General features: G+C 44.1%; 1 long non-coding RNA gene across 1 annotated transcript; it reads left to right on the top strand.

Moving 5' to 3' along the window:
• Positions 1-2,638: 2,638 nt before the first annotated feature.
• On the top strand, positions 2,639-10,139 carry LOC111526191. Its single transcript, XR_002726287.1, has 3 exons — positions 2,639-2,709; positions 9,185-9,463; positions 9,829-10,139. It is a non-coding gene; the product is annotated as an uncharacterized LOC111526191 (long non-coding RNA).
• The last annotated feature ends 1,086 nt before the right edge of the window (positions 10,140-11,225 follow it).

The following is an 11,225-nucleotide window of genomic DNA, read 5'->3' on the forward strand; positions in this document are numbered from 1 at the left end:
GGACTACAGCTCAAATCTCCTGGTTCCCATCAACAATACTTTCCAATCCCTGGAATCCCAGACCCTTTTCACAACAAGGCATCTCATAAAGCAGAAATAAGAGCACCCCAGTTTTCTGTGCATTCTGGCAAAGAAGTAATTGTGAAACTGAGACAACTTCTCAGAACTGCTCCACATTGCCCTGGAGCTCAGGCTCAGCTGCAGTCCCCAGTAAAGCTCCCAGTGAGGGTGCCCCTTCCTCCTGCGGTTCTGTGAGGAAAGTAAGACCCTGCCAGCCCGGATGTGAGCCTATCTTACCATTGACAGGTCTCCTTCCCCCGGGGTACTCTTTATTTTGCTATTAACTGAGGGAAATGAGATAGCAGCTCCAGTTTTACTCCATGAGTTGAGAGTACAGATGTGCTGCTGTCTGGCGGAGCCGGATGCTCTGTGGTCCGTAATGGCCTTCAAACTGAATGGATAATGAAGGCTGACTGAGATGCTAAGCTTAGGCTATAATTAATTTACAATTTGAAATGGGGAGAAGCCTTGGTTGTTTCAAGCTAGTCAAACCAGAGGCTGCCTTAGGGCAGTGATTCCTTCTCACATTCCCATTAAAACCATGTGCCTATAAAAAGGTAGCTCCATGTCACCACAGTGGTGACCCTTCTCTCTGACTCATTTCCCATTATGAGCGCAATTAGCGTGCAGCGTGTGTCCTGGGAGATTAATGATCCGCTGGAGGGAAGAAGGAGGAACTTGGGGGATGGGTCTGGGTGGAGTCAGAGCTCGCCTCTCCCTAGGAGTTGCCTTGGTGCTGTAAAGGTAAACATCCGGGTGCTGATTGGACTCCTGGCTGGACTCAGCCTCCATGGCAGGTGGTCCTCCGGGGGGGGGGGGGGGGCTGCCGCTGATACGCACAACAGGCTGAGGAGAAGCACCTTCCAGGGGCCCATAGTTCTTCTGGAGTGGACAGAATCACCCAACTCCCAGCCACAGCACCTGGGATGCTGCCATAATGGTTATGTCTCTGAGACAGAGACCTTCACAGGAAGAATTTCCTCTTTCCCTCAGCCAAATTGGTATGCTTAGCACTTTCTAGAACTGAAAGAGAATTAAGTGAGAAGATACCCTCTTTTATCCCACGAAAGAATCGAATCAAATATTCTTAACAGTTGAGCCTATAAATTTAGATATAACTCCGAGGTTTGTGGTCTAAAAGATAGGGATGGTGTGAAAAGAACTTGAAATAGAACAAAGAAGTAAATAGCTGTGCCGAACCCAATCACAGAGTGTGGCAGCCAAGCTGCAGATCCGCGGAATGAGATCCTGTATAACATTAAGAGTAGGTGACACAGGCAGGAAGAACACCCTGTTTGGAGAATGTTAGCAGAGTGACTGTAAAACTGGATCAGCCTGGCAGTCAAGGTTACTAACAAGAAGCAAGACAAAATTCCAGCCAGAAATCCACTGGTCTTAAAAACTCCTCAGCTAGGATGGACGACCACAAAAGTTGTGTGAGAAGATAATCCAAAAGTTGTTTGAAATGACAACTGTTTTCTTAGTAGGAGAGCACCTTTCAAACACTGGATTAGAATTTAGAATACTTAAGAGGAATCAACTCATAGTAACATTATTTCGTGGTTATGGTGTTGAGACACAATTTTCCATGGGGGTCTCATATTTCTGCACGTCTTGTGAGCAGAGGGTGTTTTTCTGAGCAGCTTTGGGAGACAGAGATGGTGCCCTTCAAGAACAAAGGGCAGGTCGGTTTGTTGTCTTACATAATAAAGATAACATCTGCCTCCAATGCAAAGGTCAAGTGGACTTACTGCCCATTATAAAAGATTACAGATCTCTAAGTTTGGGGTTCCTCTCCTGTAACCCATTGTGTGTAAAGATGTCCCTGGGCTCTTCATATCACCTTACGAGAACTGGGACTTGAGGAACTGGTGTAAATGCTGATACTCTGTCTACTACTATTGAGGCAACAAAGTTCTTTGTCTCTGATCCAGGATCTCGTGTCTTTTGCCAGCATCGATGAAACTTGTTAGTTGGAAAACAGAGTGAACTCTCAGGCTCTACAATTCTTGACATAAGTATTTTATTCATTTCTGGTATCTATGTTCTTGAAGTACTTAAGAAATTTGGGGCTATACAAGTAATAGACTAACTTTGTGGTTCATATTAAAATTAAGTGATTTAAACCATGATTTTTAATTTGAAATTATCTAAGTTTATAAACAATATGGGAACATTCAGAAAGACCTGGATTCATTGTTTATAATTGTAATCCATTAACTTTATGAAAATTACCTAAGAAATCTGGAAAGGTTTGGTTTAGCCATCAGGTAATTGAAGTAACTAAACAAGAAAATAAAATATATTAAATTTATAAATCCTATTTTAAATGTTTGAATGAGTTAAATAACTCAGTTTGTATTGGGACCAAACTCTTTAACACTGCCTTAAATTATTTTGTTAAAAATCTTAGATTGATTTCCATGTCTATGTAGAGAGTTAGAAAGTGTATCACCTGTATCCTAACAATAAGAATACGACAAAATAGAAAATAAGAACGTTCCTTGAACTCATCAGAGGACTGACATCACAGGGCAACTAAGCAACTAGAATTCCGAAGAAGGACAAGCCCCTCCAAAGACAGGAAGCATGAAGTCAGGCTCATCAGTGTCAGAGCAGGGGAGACCAGCACAGACACCTTACAAGCAGGTAAGGCAAAGTCAGCTAAAATGCCACTTGATTGGAAGAGGCCAGAAACAGTGGAAGCCAGAAGTCAAGGGAAGACTTTTAAAGTCTTGGTAGACATTTTCTGTTAGTAGAGATTTCCACACCTAACAAATATACATTTTTAAATGGAGGTGAAATAAAGACTTTTTCAGGCAAATAAATGCTTAGAGAACTCATTGTTGGCAGCCCTCATCTGTAAGATATATATATATATAAATATAAATATATATATATATATATATATTTTTTGAGACAGAGTTTCACTCTGTCACCCAGGCTGGAGTGCAGTGGCGTAATCTTGGCTCACTGCAAGCTCCACTTCCTGGGTTCACGCCATTCTCCTGCCTCAGCCTCCCGTGTAGCTGGGACTACAGGTGCCCGCCACCGCACCCAGCTAATTTTTTGTATTTTTAGTACAGACGGGGTTTCACCATGTTAGCCAGGGTGGTCTCGATTTCCTGACCTCGTGATCCACCCGTCTCGGCCTCTCAAAGTGCTGGGATTACAGGCGTGAGCCACCGCGCCTGGCCTGTAAGAAATATTAAAGGAAGTTTTTCAGACAGGAGTATGATGCCAGTCAGAAACTTAGATCTACACAAAGACATGAACTTCAGAAATGGTGAATATAAAGGTCATTTTTGCCTATTATTAATTACCTTAAAAATAGTTGACTATTTGCAGGGATTAATAAACTTTCTACAGAGGACCACATAGCAGATATCTTAGGCTTTGTGGGCCTCGTGGGCCCGTGGTCTCCAGTGCAACCATTCAACTCTGCCATTGTAGCCTGAAGGCTGCCATGTAAACAAATGGCTATATTCCAATAAAACTTTATTTACAATAACCAGTGATAGGCTGTAATTGGCGCAATCACAAATCAGTGTGCCTATCACTGGCCTAAAGCAAAAAGGCTCACAAAGTACTCTACTCTAGAGTTTAAGACAACAACAATAAAACATATGGGAGTATACTTTGTAAAGTTCTTGAAATGAAAGTTCTATGAAATGGCATAATATTTGAAGTTAGACTGTGATAAATCAAATATGTACACAGTAAACTCTAAAGTAACTAAAAATAAAAAGAATAGTATAATTAATAAACTGAGTATAGAGCTAAAATGAAAACATAGAATGCTCAATCTGAAAAGCAGGTAGAAAAAGAAGAAAAAGGCCATGAAAAACATGTGAGTTTAATAGAAAACAACTAGCAAAGTGGTAGATTTAAATCTACCATTTTAAATATTTGTACTGATACAAACCATATCATACTTATATCACATGTAAATGGTCTAAACACCCAAATTAAAAGGCAGAGATTGTCATACTGAATTTTTTTTAAAAACTATGCTGTTCACAAGAAATATACTTTTAATATAAAGAAAAAATTTAAAAGTAAAAGCATGGAAAATGATATATTCTGAAATCACCAATCAAAAGAATATTGGAGTAACTTTGTTAGTATCAGACAAAGTAGACTCTGGAACAAAGAATTAATATGAGGGATCAAGAGTAACATTACATGATGATAGAAGTGTCAATTCACTGAGGAAGGAAAGCTTTTAGATTCTCTGGGTTCCATTCAAAACTGGAAACCAGTAAATGAGTTGGAATAGTATTTCTCAGTGTGGTATATGCTATCTTCAAAATCTGAAGTGTTCTAATAAGTGTTATGCCTTTGTCTTACAGCTTGGAGGGGCTATCCTGAAATGCCCCCAAATCACTGGACCTCTAACAACTGCCACAGTAGCAGGTCTCTGAAGATTTTTGAGTGTATCTCCTATGCTCTGATGCGTATAAATCCTACCAGGGTATTCAGAATACTTAGATTTCCTGTTAACTGGGTTTGCTTACCATGATGTCCTCAATATGGTGGACTAACAGAATGTTCTGCAGAATATCTAGACGACCAAACTCCTTTGAATTATACTTTGACAAACAGTAGGAAATTCACAGAGCTCTAGGCCAATGCTGTGAATGTATGTTATTTTCTATTCCTAGTAAAGGCAAGTTGCTTCTGATCCTCTCCCCTAATAGAAATTTAAGAAATGCATCTGCCATGGCTGGGCCTGGTGTCTCATGCCTGTAATCCCAGCACGTTGGGAGGTCGAGGTGGGTAGATCATCTGAGGTCAGGAGTTCGAGACCAATCTGGCCAACATGATGAAACCCCGTCTCTATTAAAAATACAAAAATCAGCCAGACATGGTGGCACGTGCCTGTAATCCCAGCTACTCTGGTGGCTGAGGTACGAGAATTGCTTGAATCCAGGAGGCAGAGGTTGCAGTGAGCCAAGATCATGCTAGTGCACTTCAGCCTGGGCTACAGAGTGACACTCTTATCTCAGAGAGAGAGAGAGAGAGAGAGAGAATGAATGCATCTGGCAGATTATTATACTTAGTGATAGATGTTGTGTTGATCTATTCCAGCATTCATAATTGTGGCTACCACTTGGTTAATTTGTCAGTAGTCCATCTTCATCTGCAATGCGCCATCTCATTTTTGCGTGATGGGACTAGTAAATTATTTAGGGATATGATGGGGACCATCATAATGTCTGCCTTCCTTGAGCCTTGGAGGGTGGCATTTTAATCCAGAAAGAGACAGTATTTCTCATTTTCTATCTTGGCTGGGGTGAGGAATTTTTTAGAACATCCACTAGGCATTTCCATCATGGCTCTTATTTTGTAACAGGTTCTCCCACTGTTAAGTATGTCTATTTTGATTATGAACTCAGAGACCAGGAAAATGAATAGCAGCTAGGCCATAGGTCCATTGGCCTCACTAGGAGACAGATTTGAAGCCAGGACTTTCCTCACATCAACAGAGGGTGTTGTGATGGCACTGGTCCCATGGTATCAGCTTCAGCTCAGATCTTGTGTACACAGCTCTTCAAAGATCTGAGTCCTCAGGAGAAATGCCCATAGATCTTTTTGGTAATAGATAGGGGGTATCACTACTGTGTATGCTTAATGTGGCAATACAAGGTCATTTCTCAGGGGTACCCAGCCTCCCTTTCAATACAGCCTCTGGGTCTAACAAGTGGCTTAGGTCTGGAAACTGGGCAAAGGATCAAGATTTTTCATTGCAAAAGCTGACATCAGTCTTCTGCTCATCAGCTTTTGATCTTTAGTTACATAGCTCAAACAATATGTTCCAGTCTCACTGCTGGGAACACCACAGTCTATTAGTTGCTACTCCCTGATTCCTGCAGATAAGAGCCCAGATTGTCCTTCTAACTTTGCTGCTGTTACAATCATTTGTCTACCTTGCCTTTGATGGGTAAGTGCTGCCAACTGTGCTGTGCTGTTCTTGAATCCCATCATACCCAATGACACTAAGAGGGGAGCCCAGACCCATAGCAGCCTAGAAAGGTCAATCACCAGAAGTTTCTCAACAATGTTGATGGCCCCCTAACTGACATATTCCTTATATTGCTAATGGAGAGCAAACCCTCTGGGCTCTCCCAGAGCCTGGTTAATTGGCAGATTCTCTGGTCTTACATAATCTATTTTTGTATGCCTACCTCGCTAGACATTCTACCCTTTCTGCTGCCAAGGCAGTTCTGGCATTAACAAGAGGTCATTATTGCTTGCAAGCTGTAAGACACTATCTTGGCAGTGCATCAGAACTGGTTTTAGGTGTTCTTGCCAGGATACTGCATCCTGAGCCACAGGAGATAGCCCACACATCCATAAACTCTCCTTCAGTCCAGCATACTCAAAATGCAGCCCCAAACATGTCTTCCAGGGTCATGTTGGTACATATTAGCTAGATGCTACATCCCTTTCTGAAACAATGACAGTACTTCTCTCATCTAACATTCTGAGGTATGTACCAATTATTGGCCTAAACAGGGATTGGCAAACTATGGCCCATGTGTCAAATATTGTGTTTTTGTAAATAAAGTTTTATTGAAAGACCCATTCCTTTACATATTGTCTATGCTGCCTTTGTGATACACTAGAAGAGTTGAATCATTATGGCAAGCACTGTACAAACCACAAAGCTTAAATTTTTTGCTGTCTCTTTACAAAAGAAGTCTGCTGACCCCTGGTCTAGAAGCTGTGAGGGCTGATGGAGGAAATCTTGAGAAGGGCACTCATCATCTCAGAAAGCTTCTGCCTTGAGTGAGGACTTTGTGTGGTCTTGGGGTAAGGGAAGGCTTTTCTCTCTACAAGGGAAGTGGGCCACTTCTGCAAGCCCAGAGAGTTCCAGGGAATCTGAGGATTGACGGTTCTGAAGCACATCTACCTGAAAGTCCTCATTTCGGGTCCTCAGGTCCCCTCCTCCTTATCAACTGCTTGACTTTGGCATAGAACATTTGCTGGAGCCATAAATTCAAACTTTGCTATTCTTTTATCAGATCATAAGCTTAATTTTCGGCAGGCTGTGCCATACAGTTACAGAGCCTGGTTAATTGGTAGATTCTCTGGTCTTACATAATAAATCTATTTTTGTATGCCTACCTTGCTAGACATTCTACCCTTTCTGCTGCCAAGGCAGTTCTGGCATTAACAGGAGGTCATCATTGTTTGCAAGCTCTAAGGCACTTTCTTGGCAGTGCATTAGGCAGAGCTCTAGGTGTTACATGCTGCCATAGAGGTTTTCTGGCTTCTAATTTTGTGCTTTCTTTGATTGTTAGCTGACTCAGGCTGGGCTATTTTCCCCCTTCAGGGCATTGATGCACCTAACAATCCCCAGTCATCTCCACCGCACTTGTATATACTGTCACCACCATAGCTCTCAAATGCTAGTGATATTATTGCACAAGCTGGTGCATCCTCTAGCACCTGCACTTCTTCCTGTATCACCCAGGCTCCAGCCAGGAGTTTTAAAATACATCAGTTATTTTTACAGAGAGAATTTAATACTAAGAATTGAGGACAGGTCTAAATGGGCACATTGAGATAGGGTGAACAATCATCCCAGTTTGCCCAGGACTGTTCTAGTTTTAGCACTTAAAGCACTGTGCTCTGGGAAAAACTTTAGTCTCAGGCAGACCAGGACTGCTGGCCACCCTCACTGAGGTATCACAGAGGTGGTAATGGCAGGAAGCAGCTATCACCCCAGTACTGGTGGGGGGGGGGGCACACAGGAAAGAGTTTTGTCTAAGTAGAGGGCACCAGCTAACTGTGCTTGTATCCCTGAGGGGTGCCATGAAGCTGGTTTGGGCAAAGCCATTAACTGGAACCAATTGTTGCTGCTGGAACCAAGTGTTGTAACTGCAAAGGTGGTGTATCATTGCTGGGATGAGCCTGACACCAGACAAAGGGAGGAAGCGAGAAGGAGCATGTGCCTTCTTTCTTGTCTAGCCTCCAGTTTTCCTCCAGCTTCCCATTGCCCACCCCCGACCAGAGCCTAACTGGGAGCCACTGGCAGGGCAGAAATGTGGTAGGTGGGAACTCCTAGCCACAGCGTCAGAGAGCAGTATACCAAAGACCTGCATCCACCCTGGCATGCCGGCTGCTTACTGGGTGGAGCTGCAGTAGCTTATTCACCAAGTGAAGACATTCTTAACAGTTACGATGTATGCCAAGGGGTCATCACCACCCACTTACCACCAAGAACTGGGGCCTTGTTGCCCTCTGAGCAGGAAAGGATCCAAGCGCAGAATCCTACGAAACTCTGCTACCAAGACTGCTTCAAACACCAGCTGTCTCAGTTTGGGGGGCCCCCAAAGCAGATCCCAAGGCAACGATTTGAGCACAGTGATTTATTTGGGAGGTGGATGGGGCAAATAAGGATGTGTTGTTGAGCCAGCTGGCGCCGCAGGAGACTGTAGGGCTGCTCTGGGATGGGCCAAGTGACTGCTTTGTGGGCTGCTTTAGGATCCAGATGACAGAGCTGAGGGAAAGAAGCACATTCTGCATTTCTTCAAGAAACACAGCCTACCTGCAGGAATGCAGGGGAGCACCTCAGAGGCTTTTTAGACTGTGGGGTGGGACCCCACTCAGGCTGCACCTAAGGCAGGGGCACGCAGTTCACATCTGCCACAGCTGTGATGAGGGGCCTCCACTGGATATCTGGCCATGGCACACAGCGGCCACCACCAAAAGGACAGGAGGAGGGAGACATGAGATCTGACGTCAGCTTGAGTGAGGAGCCTGAGATATTGAAGAACTCAGAAGAATGTGGAGGGTAGGGAGCAGTGCCTTAGTTTGAGTTACCCCCAGAAGCGATCCCTGGGAAAGGGCTCAAGCACATGCTGCTTCTTTGGGAGGTGAAGGAAAACATCATTAGGAGAGTATGAAATGAGACAGGAAAGGGGATGTGATCATCACAGGGTGTGTTATCACAGCAGCCATGGCTGTGGGTAATGGGAGCCTAATGCCACAGGGAGCTGGGAGCCTGCAGAAAACACACACCTTGTGGGTGGAAGAGGCTTCAGTGTTACCATGCAGGATTCAAAGACTGCTTCTGTCATTAATTCTCCTCCTGAACTGCCTTGCCTGGGGGCAGAATGACCTTCTGTAGCTACGGAGAAAGGCTTCAGGCAAAGAGATGCAGCTCTGGGCCCCAGAGTCCACTGGAGCGCACTGAAGCTGGAGCACATTGAAGTGGAAGATGGGGCTGCAGGCAGAGACTGGGCAGCCTCCGCTCCAAGGAGGCTGGAGAGCCAGAGAGCAGATTCCATAAGAAGAATAACTCCCACTCCTCATGCATGAGACCCTCTGCTAAATGCTTCCCACGCACCACCTCCAGAAACCCTCCCAAACCAGGACCCCAGCAGTATTACAGGTGGAATATCCCTTGTCTGACATGCTTGGGTCCACAAGTGGTTTGGATTTTTTTCAGATTTTGGAATATTTGCATATACATAATGAGATATCTTGGGGATGGGACTGAAGTCTAAACATGAAATTCATTTATGTTTCGTATACACCTCATATGCAGCACACAGCCCAAAAGTGATTTTATGTAATATGTTAAATACTTTAGTGCATGAAACAAAGTTGTGACTGTAACCTGTCGCATGAAGCCAGGTTGGAATTTTCCACTGGTGGTGTTATGTTGATGCTCAAAAAGTTTTGGATTTTGGAGCATTTTGGATTTGGATTTCCAGAGTAGGGATGCTCGACTGTATTATCATTTTCATTTTACAGATAAGAAAACGGAGGATCCCAGAGATTTGACAACCTGCCCACAGCAATGACCAAACCAGACTTGGTGCTAGGTCTGCATCTCCCCAAAGCCAGCGTGTTCGTGCGCTCTGCTGCCGCTGCTACCCACTGTCCCGCACATGATGTGAACTGCCAGGCTGACCGGGAGTTCTGTCTCCTGGGTGGGCTGTTTGCCAACACCAGGGTGGCTGGCCCCTGCCTGTGTCTGGTGCTGCAGTGTTGACTCTCTTCGTGTGATGTTGAGCAGGTGGAGCTGGTTGTGCTGAGCCTGAGAAAACATCCAGTGTGCCAAACTTTCTTGTGTGTTCCCCTCTGCTGGTTCTTTAGTATAAGCCCAGGAGAAGAGCAAATCCTGCCCCAAACAGATGATCCTCTTGAAGAGAGTGGTTATGGTGATGATACCAGCATGCAGTGGGGAGATTCAGCTTTTCAAGATTCTTCCAGCACTTTGCTTCCCACATTGCATAATGCTTGATGGCTACAGCTCTGCTGACTGGGAAAAAGATAACATTTATGTCCCTTTTAGAGACACTTTACTCAGTCCCTCCCACAATGCCTATTAAGTAGAGAAAATAGTGAAATTAACCTGATGTTCTCATCACTCAGTTTTGGCCATTATCAACTAATGGCCACTCTAGTTTCCACTGGGCCCCATGTACTCCGCCCATTCCCTGATTATTTAGGTGCTAATCCCAACATTGTGCCCTTTTGATGCATTCCAAAGCAAAAATATTGATTCCTAAGCTACCCTTGTGAATTTTCTGATTCAGGAGGTCAGGAATGGGGCCTGAGAATCTACACGTATTTTCGATTCTCCAGGTCTGGGAACCTACAGTATAAAGGAATGAGCATGGACTTTACAGAAAGAAAGTCTGAGTTTGAGCCATGGCTTTGCCCAAGTTTTATAACTTTGGATTAAAACGTTAAGTTTTTGGACCCTTGACCTCTTTGTCTTGAAGGATCACCAACTTTATGAACTTGTGGTCCACTAAGACCCTCCAACATTTTTCACATTAAATAAATGCTATCAATCCAGTGTCTCTCGGCCTTCCCCTGCCTTGGTGTTAGGCTAGGGGTGGCGGCAGCAGGATTACTTGTGAGTTCTCCTCCTTTGTGGTGGTTGCATCCAGAAGATCTCTCCAAGCTGTGTTCTCCATCTCCCATGTGGTGTGTCCCAAAACTGTGTCCCCTTTAGTCCCATTCAAGCCTCCCTCTTTCTATTTGCTCCAACCCACTGTGCCCAGCTCCCTGGGAAACTAATGGGCAGAACCTACCCCTGAACAGTATTCTTCAATCACAAAATTCTTGCCCCTAGAGTAAAACTGACATTTGATTCAGGTCAATGATCGTTTTTGCCAACCAAAACCAAATCCTAATTT

This window comes from Piliocolobus tephrosceles, chromosome 1 (genome assembly GCF_002776525.5).
Source record: "Piliocolobus tephrosceles isolate RC106 chromosome 1, ASM277652v3, whole genome shotgun sequence".
Classification (NCBI taxonomy): domain Eukaryota; kingdom Metazoa; phylum Chordata; class Mammalia; order Primates; family Cercopithecidae; genus Piliocolobus; species Piliocolobus tephrosceles.